We start from the raw sequence: 13,274 nt of genomic DNA, 5'->3' as shown, positions 1-13,274 counted from the left end.
ATCTGCAGTCACCGGGTGGGAAACGGACCCGTGCCCCTGTTTTCCAGTTAGAACCAGCACCCCTGGAGTATTTTATGGGAATGTATTTCCCTTCTTTTTATTTCCTGGAGAACTTACTTCAATCTTCATTAGTAACGTACACAAAACGCTGGAGGAAATTCTGCAAGTCAGGCAGCGTCTATGGAGAGGAATAATGAGTCGACGTTTTGAGTGGAGACTCTTCATACTGTTTCAATTTTTTCACCCAAGATGTATCCCTCACTGTTTCTATACGTGAAGTCAGAAGAATAGCAATATATTTATTATATTTTAACATCCATTTTTAAAAGTTTTTTGTCTTAGTTTATTAAGATAGCCTACTGTACCTAATAAAGTGGCCATTGGGTGTATATGTGTGGTCTTCTGCTGCGTAGTTCATCCACTTCAAGGTTCAGAATGTACATTCGGAGATGCTGTTCTGCACACCACTGTTTTAATGCATGGTTATTGGATTTAGGCTACACACTACGCCGGATAATTTTGAAAACGAAACTTTTTCTCTTCGTTTTGACCCTCCATCCACACTGAAACAGAGATATTCAGAGACGGTCTCCAGAGTGAATAAATCTGAAGATGCCTAATATCTGTTGTAGTGTGTACGGGGTAAACGGAGATATTTAAAAACACTGTCATGACAACACCACAACAACAATGCTTTTTCTGCTTCTGCTTGGTACTGCGTAAGCACTGACTGTCAGCTTGAACCTGTCTGGCCATTCTCTGCTGACCTCTCTCGTTAACAAGGCATTTTCACCCACAAAACCGTCACTCACTGGATTTTTTTTTGTTGGTATTCACACCATCCCATTCTCTGTAATCTCTGAAGACTGTTGTGCTTGGAAAGTCCCAGGAGATCAGAATTTTCTGAAGTACTCTAACCACCCCGTCTGGCACCAACAATCATTGCATGATCAACGTCACTTAAATCACACTTATTCCCCATTCTAATATTCAGCCTGAACCTCTTGAGCACGTCTGCATGTTTTTACGCGCTGAGTTGCTGCCAGATGATTGGCTGATTAGATACTTGCATTAATGAGCAGGTGTGCAGATGTACCTAATAAAGTGGCCAGTGAGTGTATTACTTTTCATAATGATTGCCCTTGTCTCCAAATCATAAACATAAGAGATTCTGCAGATGCTGGAGATGCAGCGTAACACACACAAAATACTGGAGGAAGTCAGCAGATCAGGCAGCATCTCTGGAGGGGGATAAATACTCAATGTTTTAGGCTGAGACCTGAAGCCTGATGTCTTGATCTGGACCCTGTACTGGGTCCTGATGAAGGTTGCATAGATGCTGCCTGACCAGATGAGTTCCTACAGCATTTTGTGTTTAGTACACTTGCGTCCAAAGCTCTATAGCATCCTTGTACCCGTGAGGAGGAGGAGGCCCGCCACTGGTCGGGGTCTACTATTGACATTGCGCCTACCTGTCTGCGTTTCATACACGAGCTAGAGCAGTACGATATGGAGAGAAGCTGTCGCCCGTGCAGCAGGCTCCCCTCTCCACGCAGCTGGTGAATCCAAAGGAACAGCAGAGATCAGTAAAGTTTGGCTTCAGTGGTGTCAGAAGAGATGCCAGTTAGTGTTGAACTCAACGTAGGACTGCCTTAGGGAATCCAGCTCTGGATTTTTCTTTGGGGATTACTCCTGAAGTCTTCATCTTGAGTGGGTATAGCCACAAGATGGTGAAGGTTTGAGATCAGAGTTTTCCTCCTCCTACGACTGACAAGCCCCATTTGCCCAAAAGTAGTGGCACGTAATCCAAGTAAACTGATGCTTGATCATGGTGTGACAAGTGAGGAGGAGTCAGAATTAGCTCAAAGTGTTCCAAATAACAAATCTCTGCATTATCCTTTGCTTGTGAAATAACACAGAGGAAGTAGAATAATTATTCTATTGTGATATTGTGTCCAAATATCATGTGGGGAGGTTCCTCCTTGCAATCAATATTAAACACAGAACAGTATAACATGGGAACAAGACCATTGTCCCACCGTCTCTGTGTCAAACGCAACTCCAAATGAAATTAATCCCTTCACCCTCCACGTGACCCACACCCCTACACTGCCCGCGTGTTCATGTTGGAGTCAGCTTTAACACCACTGCCTGGCATTGTGTTGTGAAATGTGTTGTTTTGTCGCAGCAGAACAGCACAATGCTCAAAAAGCCATAAATTACATTCTCATATACACTGTGTATATTGTTTGAAAGCATTGTTTTAAATGCACTTTATAAGATATTAGATCAATTAATATAAGACTAAAGTTGTAGCTTAATCATTTGTATTTTTTAACAAGCATATTTTTCACAATATGGGTGGCAGAGAGTGGTATAGCAGTTACATATATCTTTTCATTTCTCATTGACTAAGTGTTAGCACTTTACCCATGTGATGTAATTGTGCAACCAGTGATTGGTTTATTCTTATCTAAGAAATTTCTGTTATCTCGATTATAAAGATGATGGATTTTTCAGGGGCATCATCTTTTCTTTCCTCTTTGTCTTCGCTGTCTTTGGTTTTCAGCTCTTTGGCTGGTGGCGTAGTGGCATCAGTGCTGGACTAGTTCAAATCCAGCCGGCTCCCCTGCACACTTTCCATCCGTGCTGGGTTACGAGCTGGTGATCTCTTTGGAAGCTCACCCGGCAGAAGGCAGTGGCTGCTGTAACTTGCCTCATACGTGGTTCTCCACTACGTCAGAGAGGTGTGGAAGGAAATCGTCCGCTAACTGGAGAAACTCCGGTACCTCCTTTCCTACTTGGATGAACTGAGAGTGTGGATCAATAGGTGGAACTATGATGTTGTGACTATTACAGACATTTGGATGTCTCAGGAGCAGGAATGGCTGCTGAGTGTGCCGGGCTTCAGATGTTTCAAAAAGAACAGAGAGGGAAGCAAAAGAGTTGGGGGATTGGCATTGCTAATTAAGGATAGTGTCACGGCTGCAGAAAAGGAGGAAGTAAGGGAGGGATGGTCTACTGAGTCTGTGGCTGGAAGTCAGGAACAGGAAAGGGGCAATAACTCTACTAGCTGTTTTTATAGACCCCCCAATAGTTACAGGATATTGAGGAGCAGAGAGGGAGGCAGATTCTGGGACGGTGCAATAATAGGGTTGTTATGGGAGATTTTAATTTTCCTAATATTGATTGGCATCTCCTTAGCACAAGGGGTTTAGATGGGGTGGACTTTGTTAGGTGTGTTCAGGAAGGTTTCCTGACACAATATGTAGATAAGCCAACTAGAGGAGAATCTGTACTCGATCTGGTATTGGGAAATGAACCTGGTCAGGTGTCAGATCTCTCAGTGGGAGAGCATTTTGGAGGTAGTGACCTTCACTCTATCTCCTTCACCATAGCACTGGAGATGGTTAGGAGCAGACGAATTGGGAAAACATTAAATTAGGGTAGGGGAAATATGATGCTATTAGGCAAGAACTTGGGAGCATAAATTGGGAGCAGATGTTCTCAGGGAAATGCACAGCAGAAATCTGGCAAATGTTCAGGGAACATTTGCATGGAGTTTTGCATAGGTATGTTCCATTGAGGCAGGGAAAGGATGGTAGGGTTAAAGAACCATGGTGTGCAAAGGATGTAGAAAATCGAGTTAAGAAGAAAAGAAAACCCTACGAAAGGTTGAAGAAACTAGGTACTGCTAGAGCTCTAGAAAATTACAAGGTTGCTAGGACGGAGCTTAAGAATGGAATTAAGAGAGCTTGAAGGGGCCAGAAGAAGGCGTTGGTGAGCAGGATTCAGGAAACCCCCAAGGCATTCTACAGGTATGTGAAGAGCAAGAGGGTGAGCCGTGTGAGAATAGGACCAATCAGGTGCGATAGTGGAAATGTGTGCATGGAGTTAGAAGAGGTAGCAGAGGTACTTAATGAATACTTTGCTTCAGTATTCACCTTGGCAATTTTGGGGATGACTTACAGTGAATTGAAAAGCTTGAGCATTTAGTCATTAAGAAAAAGGATGTGTCGGAGCTTTTGAAAAGCATTAACTTGGATAAATCACCGGGACCAGATGAGATATACCCCAGGCTAGTGTGGGAAGTGAAGGAGGAGATTGCTGAGCCTCTGGCAATGATCTTTGCATCATCAATAGGGACAGGAGAAGTACTGGATGATTGGAGGGTTGCAAATGTTGTTCCCTTGTTCAAGAAAGGGAGTAGAGATACCCCAGGAAATTATAGACCAGTGATTCTGACTTCAGTGGTGGGCAAATTGTTGGCAAAGATCCTGAGAGGCAAGAGTTATGAGCATTTGGAGAGACATAATCTGATTAGGGATAGTCAGCATAGCTTTGTCAAGGGCAGGTCATGCCTTATGAGCCTGATTGAATTCTTTGAGGAAGTAACATTGATGAAGGTAGAGCAGTGGGTGTAGTGTAAATGGATTTCAGTAAGACATTTGATAAGGTTCCCCATGCAAGGCTCCTTCAGAAATTAAAGAGACATGGAATCCAAGGAGACCTTGCTTAGTGGATCCAGAATTTGCTTGCCCACAGAAGGCAAAGAGTGGTTGTAGATGGTTCATATTCTGCATGGAGGTCAGTGACCAGTGGTGCTCCGCAGGGACCCCTCCTCTTTGTGATTTTTAGAAACGACCTGAATGAGGAAGTAGAAGGGTGGGTTAGTAAATTTGCTGATGTTACAAAAGTTGGGGGTGTTGTGGATAGTCTGGAAAGTTGTCAGAGATTACAGCGGGACATTGATAGGATGCAGAACTGGGCTGAAAAGTGGCAGATGGAGTTTAACCCAGATAAGTATGAAGTGGTTCATTTTGGTAGGTCAAATTTTTAAACAGAATATAATACTAATGGTAAAACTCTTGGCAGTGTGGAGAATCTGAGAGATCTTGGGGTCTATGTCGATAGGACACTCAAAGCTGCTGCACAGGATGACAGTGTTGTTAAGAAGGCATACGGTGTATTGGCCTTCATCAGCTGTGGGATTGAGTTCAAGACCTGTGAGGTATTATTACAGCTATATAAGACCTTGGTCAGACCCCACTTGGAGTACTGTGTTCAGTTCTGGTCACCTCACTACAGGAAGGATGTGGATACTATAGAGAGAGTGCAGAGGAGATTTACAAGGATGTTGCCTGGATTGAAGGGCGTACCTTATGAGACTAGGTTGAATGAACATGGCCATTTCTCCTCAGAGTGACGGATGATGAGAGGTGAGCTGAGTGACGTGTACAAGATGATGAGGGGCATTGAACGTGTGGATAGCCACAGGATTTTCCCAGGGCTGAAATGGCTTGCACGAGGGGTCATAGTTTTTAGGTGCTTGGAAATAGGTACTGAGGAGATATCGGGGTGAGTTTTTCACACATAGAGTGGTGGGTGCATGGAATGCATTGCCAGTGGGAGTGGTGTAAGCAGATACAACAGGGTCTTTTAAGAGTCTCTTAGATAGGTACCTGGAGCTTAGAAAACTAGAGGACTATGCACTAGGGAAATTCTAGGCAGTTTCTAGAGCGGGTTACATGGTCAGCACAACATTGTAGGCCAAAAGGCCTGTAATGTTCTGTAGATTTCTATGTTCTATGTTTACTTAGTTTGCTTAGCGTTTGTATGTTTGTAGTTTAAAATTAATGATAGTTAAGCATTAAGACTGCTCACTATTCTTGACCCCTGCAAAAACCCCAAGGATCAGGAAAATAACAGAGGTCCAAAAGTGTGTGTGTGTATATATATATATATATATAGATAGATAGATAGATTAAATTAAATAAGCAGAACAAAAATTGAGCCAAAAGTAGTGAGGTAGTTGTCATGGGTTCATTGTCTGTTCAGAAGTTTGATAGAGGAGGGGAAGAAACTGTCCCTAAAACATTGAGTATATGCCTTTTGGCTTCCGTACCTCCTCCCTAATGGTAGCAATGAGATGAGAATATGTCCTGGGTGATGGGGGTCCTTAATGATGGACACCACCCATCTAGATGCCTCTTGTGTCTGTTTCCTCCACCACCCCGGCAGCAAGTTCCAGGCACCCGCCAACTTCAGTGTAAAACAAAATTTGCCCCACACACCTCCTTTAAATTCTCCCTTCTCCCCTTAAACCTAATCTCTCTAGACATTGATCAGGTTTAATCAGATAGATTAGCTTTATTTGTCATATGTACACATTGAAAACACACAGTGTTGTTTGCGCCAACAACCTACACAGTTCAATGATGTGCTGGGGGCTGCCTGCAAGTTTTGCCATGCTTCTGGAGTCCACAACTTACTAAACCTAACCTGTATGTCTTTGGAATGTGAGAGGAAACAAGAGCACCCAGAGGAATCCCACAGAGTCCCGAGGATCTAACCCGGTCCCAACATATCGATGCAGTTATAAAGAAGGCAAGACAGCGACTACACTTCATTAGGAGTTTGAAGAGATTTGGTATGTCAACAAATACACTCAAAAACTTCTATAGATGTACCATGGAGAGCATTCTGACAGGCTGCATCACTGTCTGGTATGGGGTTGGGGTGGGGGGGGGGTCCACTACTCAGAACTGAAAGAAGCTGCAGAGGGTTGTAAATTTAGTCAGCTCCATCTTGAGTACTAGCCTACAAAGTACCTAGGACATCTTCAAGGAGCAGTGTCTCAGAAAGGCAGCGTCCATTATTAAGGACCTCCAGCACCCAGGCCATGCCCTTTTCTCACTGTTACCATCAGGTAGGAGGTACAGAAGCCTGAAGGCACACACTCAGCGATTCAGGAACAGCTTCTTCCCCTCTGCCATCCGATTCCTAAATGGACATTGAACCCTTGAACACTACCTCACTTTTTAAATACGTATATATCATTTGTTTTTTGCATGATTTAAAATCTATTCAGTATACGTATACTGTGATTGAATTATTTATTTATTATTATTTTTTTCTTCTAGATTAAGTATTGCATTGAACTGCTGCTGCTCAGTTAACAAATTTCACGTCACATGTGGTGATAAAAAACCTGATTCTGAGTCATAGGGAGTATGTCCAAACTCCTTCGAGACAGCAGCAGGAATAGGCCATGACTGCTGAATGTTGGCACTGTAAAGTGTCACGCCAACCGCTAACCTCCCCTAGTGCCCTTTTCCGCAGGTTTGAGATTTCAGGCCAGTGCAAAAGGCTCTATTGTCTCAATCTATGCCTCTGATAGTTAGATATCTTGCAGCCTCCATGTGTGCCTGTTCCTGGTTTTTGGAGATTAATCGATCCAATCACAACTGGTAGAACTGTTCACTTGCTGTTCCAGAGACCCAGGTGAGTAGTGCTGTTGTTTGGATGAGGAACTGGGATCACACTGTCCTGGGCCACAGTGATTGTTAAATGATCTTTGACTGTTTACCCAGAACAGTTTCAGCTCAATAGTGACCTTGGAGCCTAATTTGGAATATTGTGTGCAGTTCAGTTCGCCTCCACCAATTCTGCTTGGCAGCTCATTCCACTCTCGCACCACCCTCTGAATATTTAAGATTTCCCTTAAATATTTCACCTTTCACCCTTAACCTACGACCTCTAGTTCTAGTCTCACACAATCTCATTGTGTGCAGTTCTGGTAATCTACGTACAGGAAAGATATCAATAAGGTTGAAAGAGTACAGAGCAAACTTACAAGGATGTTGCCAGGACTTGAGGACCTGAGTTATAGGGAAACAATGAATAGCTTAAGACTTTATTTCCTGGAGTTTAGGAGAATGAGGGGAGATTCGAGAGGGGTATACAAAATTATGAAGGGTATAGATAGGGTAAATGCAAGCAGGTTTTTTTTCTATCAAGGTTGAGTGAGAATAGAACTAGAGGTCATAGTTTGAGGGTGAAAGGTGAAATATTTAAGGGGACCATGAGAAAGGGACTTCTTTACTCGGAGGGTGCTGAGAGTGTGGAATGAGCTTCCAATGGAAGTGGTTAAATTGCAACATTTGAGAGTTTGGATAAATACATGGATGGGATGGATATGGAGGGCTTTGGTTCAGGGACTAGGAACTAAGGACTAGGCAGAAAAACAGGTCAGTATGGACTAGATGGGCCAAAGGACCCATTTCTGTGCTGCAGTGCTCTGACTCTGAGTCAGACAGCAGAGACCCGTAACATCAAATGTTAATTTCTTTTCCACACACTCTGCCTGACCCACTGAGTTCCTCCAGTATTAAATCTGTTATTCCAGGCCAAGTTCAGCAGGTTAAATGCATTGTTAAACATCTATCTCATTCATGTCAAAATGTGGATTAAGTAGGAGTTGCTTCCATGCTTATAGTTCTTGAATCTGACGTATACATTGTCAGAACGGCAGACATACATACATGTTTGAGGATGTGACTAAGCACATTGATGAAGGTAGAGCTATAGACATAGTGTATATGGATTTTAGCAAGGCATAGAAATGTAGAAAATAGGTGCAGGAATAGGCCATTCGGCCCTTTGAGCCTGCACCGCCATTCAGTATGATCATGGCTGATCATCCAACTCACAACCCTGTACCAGCCTTCCCCCCATACCCACTGATCCCTTTAGCCACAAGGGCCATATCTAACTCCCTCTTAAATATAGCCAATGAACTGGCCTCAACTGTTTCCTGTGGCAGAGAATTCCACAGATTCACCACCCTCTGTGTGAAGAAGTTTTTCCTCATCTCGGTCCTAAAAGGCTTCCCCTTTATCCTCAAACTGTGACCCCTCGTTCTGGACTTCCCCAACATCGGGAACAATCTTCCTGCATCTAGCCTGTCCAATCCCCTTAGGATTTTATACGTTTCAATAAGATCCCCCCTCAATCTTCTAAATTCCAGAGAGTATAAGCCTAGTCGATCCGCATTTGATAAGGCACCCCATGCAAGGCTTATTGAGAAAGCAAGGAGGCATGGGATCCAAGGGGACATTGCTTTGTGGATCCAGAAAGTCTCAAGGATCTGTGCTGGGACCATTGTTGTTTGCAGTCTACATCGATGATCTAGGTCATAATGTGGAAAATTGGATCAGTAAGTTTGCTGATGACACTAAGATTGGAGGTGTTGTGGTCGACAAGGAAAGCTTTCAAAGCTTGCAGAGGGATGTGGACCAGCTGGAAAAATGGGCTAGAAAATGGCAGATGGAATTTAATGCAGTTAAGTGTGAGGTGTTGCATTTTGGAAGGACAAATCAAGGTAGGACATACACAGTAAATGGTAGGGCACTGAGCAGTGCGGAGGAACTAAGGGATCTGGGAGTTCAGATACATAATTCCCTGAAAGTGGCATCACGGGTAGACAGGGTTGTAAAGAAGGCTTTTGGCATTCTGTCTTTCATAAATCAAAGTATTGAGTATAGGAGTTGGGATGTTATGGTGAGGTTATTTTAGACATTGGTGAAGCCAAATTTGGAGTATTGTGTGCAGTTCTGGTCACCTAACTATAGGAAGGATATCAGTAAGATTGAAAGTGTGCAGAGAAGATTTACTAGGATGTTGCTGGACCTTCAGGAGTTAAGTTACAGGGAAAGAGTGAACAGGTTAGGACTTTATTCCTTGCAGCATAGAAGAATGAGGGGAGATTTGATAGAGGTTTACAAAATTTTGAGGGGCATAGACAGAGTAAATGCAAGTCGGCTCTTTCCACTTAGATTAGAAGAGATAAATACAAGAGGACATGGCTTTAGGGTGAAAGGGGAAAAACTTAGGGGGAATTTCTTCACTCAGAGGGTGGTGGGAGTGTGGAACAATCTGCCATCTGATGTGGTAATTGCGGGCTCACTCTTAAGTTTTAAGAACAAATTGGATAGATTCACGGATGGGAGAGGTCTGGAGGGTTATGGACTGGGTGCGGGTCAATGGGACTAGCGGAATAATGTTTCGGCACAGACTAGAAGGGCCGACTGGCCTGTTTTCTGTGCTGTAGTGTTCTGTGGTTCTATAAGAACTGGCTTGCCCACAGAAGGCAAAGAGTGGTTGTAGACGGGTCATATTCTGCATGGAGGCCAGTGACTAGTGGTGTTCCTCAGGGATCTGTTCTGGGACCCCTACTCTGTGATTTTTATAAATGACCGGATGAGGAAGTGGAGGATTGGGTTAGTAAATTTGCTGATGACACAAAGGTTGAGTGTGTTGTGGACAGTGTGGAGGGCCACCAGAGGTTACAATGGGACATTGATAGGATGTAAAACTGGGCTGAGAAGTGGCAGATGGAGTTCAACCCAGATAAGTGTGAGGTGGTTCATTTTGGTTGGTCAAATATGATGGCAAAAATATAGTATTAATGATGAGACTCTTGGCAGTGTGGAGGATCAGAGGGATCTGGGGGTCCGAGTCCATAGGACACTCAAAGCTGCTACGCAGGTTGACTCTGTGGTTAAGAAAGCATACTGTGTATTGGCCTTCATCAATCGTGGGATTGAGTTTAAGAGCTGAGAGGTAATGTTGCAGCTACATAGGACCCTGGTCAGACCCCACTTGGAGTACTGTGCTCAATTCTGGTCACCTCACTATAGGAAGGGCGTGGAAACCATAGAAAGGGTGCAGAGGAGATATACAAGGATGTTGCCTGGTTTGGGGAGCATGCCTTGAGAATGGGTTGAGTGAACTCGGCCTTTTCTCTTTGGAGTGATGGAGGATGAGAGGTGACTTGATAGAGATGTACAAGATAATGAGAGGCATTAATTGTGTGGATAGTCAGAGGCTTTTCCCCAGGGCTGAAATGGCTAACACGAGAGGACACAGTTTTAAGGTGCTTGGAAGTAGGTACAGAGGAGATGTCAGGGGTAAGTTTTTTACGCAGAGAGTGGTGAGTGCGTGGAATGGGCTGCCGGTGAAGGCGGTAATGACAGGGTCTTTTAAGAGACCCCTGGATGGCTACATGGAGCTTAGAAGAATAGAGGGCTATGGGTAAAGCCTCGGTAGTTCTAAGGTAGGGACATGTTCGGCACAGCTTTGTGGGCCAAAGGGCCTGTATCGTGCTGTAGGTTTTCTATGTTTCTGTTTCCATGTCTCATTGGAACGTACTGTCACGTACCCCATGATGGGAATAAAGAACCAGCAGAGGCGGAAAACACTTTGGAGTCCAGTATTGTTATAAACTAATAATATTTATTACTAACTACGCAATACAGTAATATAAATGTAGATAAATCAAACAGGTTAGCAATGATTACATAAAAGTAAGTGTGGAACATATATGTATGAAAAACCAAGCTTCTTTAAGTCTAGGGGTAAAAAGATCCGGTCTTACGACGATGAATAAAGTTCATTTCAGTTCAGTTCATGGTATTGAGTTGAGTAGTGATGGAGAGAGAGGGGGGAGAGATTTGAGTCTTCAAGTGAGCTGATGCTGTTGATCTTCTCGTTGTCCTTCGAACTCCTTTAAAAGTCACGGACTGTGACTTTAACAAAGGGGACTGGTTTTCTGTGGTGGAGCTATCCCCCAGGCGAGGGTGGACACATGGACAACTCCCCACCAGTCAACCCGTTTTTCCTTCTTTCCACTGCAAGAGCGATGGATCGATCCGCCCGATCAATCCTCCAAAACCCACATTTCCTGCAGGCACAACAATGCTCATTCAGTGTCCAGAACACGTGTCTGAGGTCTATCATCTGACCTCCTATTTTATCTTCCCGTGCTGAGCATCAACTGTCATTCAAATAACTCCTCCTTCCCCTCTCTGTGAAGAAATGCAAGCAGGCAAAAGTCCTTGAAGAAAGTATCAACAACCTGCCAAAAATCAGAACTTCAATTGTCCATTTAAATAACACCCTTGGTCACCATAGCAACTTACAAGCTGCTCAGTGCTGTCTCTAACTCAGCAGAAATCCAAAAGTTAACCAGTTCCTTAAAGTGACAGTCCAACAGTTAGTCTTCATCTCTCTCTCATTTCAAAAGCAGAGTTAATAGGGGTAAATGAGCACAGAGTGTAGGGGTAATTCAGGGTCCCGTCAACAGTACCTACTCAGAACCCCACGCAAGCATCCCCTGAACATTTGCCACATTTTTTCAGTATGTTTCCATGAGAACATCTGTTTCCAATTTATGCTTTCAAGTTCCTGCCTGATAGCCTCATATTTCGCCTTACTCCAATTAGACACTTTCCTAACTTGTCTATTCCTATCCCTCTCCAATGGTAAAGGAGATAGAATTGTGATCACTATCTCCAAAATGCTCTCCCACTGAGAGATCTGACACCTAACCAGGTTCATTTCCCAATACCAGATCAAGTACAGCCTCTCTTCTTGTAGGCTTATCTACATATTGTGTCAAGAAACCTTCCTGAACACAGCTAACAAACTCCACCCCATCTAAACCCCTCAACTCTAGGGAGATGTCAAACAATATTTGGGAAATCAAAATCTCCCACCACAACTCTATTATTATTACTCCTTTCCAGAATCTGTCTCCCTATCTGCTCCTCGATGTCCCTGTTACTATTGGGTGGTCTATAAAAAAACACCCAGTAGAGTTATTGACCCCTTTCTGTTCCTAACTTCCACCCACAGAGACTCCGTAGACAATCCCTCCATGACTTCCTCCTTTTCTGCAGCCGTGACACCATCTCTGATCAAGTGCCATGCCCCCACCTCTTTTTCCTCCTTCCCTGTCCTTCCTGAAACATCTAAAGCCTGGCACTTGAAGTAGCCATTCCTGCCCCTGCACCATCCAAGTCTATGTAATGGCCACATTATAGCTCCAAGTGCTGATCCATGCTCTAAGCTCATCTGCTTTATTCATGATACTCCTCGCATTAAAATAGACACATCTCAAACCATCGGACTGAGCTCGTCTCTTCCCTACCACCTGTCTATCCTCCCTTTCGCACTGTCTCCAAACTTTCTCTAAAAGGATGGTAGAGTACAAGATCTGTGGTGTACAAAGGCTGTTGTAAATCTAGTCAAGAAGAAAAGAGCTTACGAAAGGTTCAAAAAACTAGGTAATGATAGGAATCTAGAAGATTATAAAACTAGCAGGAATGAGCATAAGAATGAAATTAGGAGAGCTAGACGGGGCCATGGTAAGGCCTTGGCAAGCAGGACTAAGAAAAACCCCAAGGCATTCTACAAGTATGTTAAGAGGAAGAAGATAAAATGTGAGAGAATAGGACCAATCAAGTGTGACAGTGAAGTGTGTATGGAACCGGAGGAAATAGCAGAGGTACTTAATGAATACTTTGCTTCGGTATTCACTACGGAAAAGGATCTTGACGATTGTAGGGATGATTTACAACTGACTGAAAAGCTTGTGCATGTAAATGTTAAGAAAGAGGATGTGCTGGAGCTTTTGGAAAGCATCAAGTTGG

This window comes from Mobula hypostoma, chromosome 18, assembly GCF_963921235.1.
Source record: "Mobula hypostoma chromosome 18, sMobHyp1.1, whole genome shotgun sequence".
Lineage (NCBI taxonomy): Eukaryota > Metazoa > Chordata > Chondrichthyes > Myliobatiformes > Myliobatidae > Mobula > Mobula hypostoma.
Note: the sequence above shows the minus strand (reverse complement) of the source record.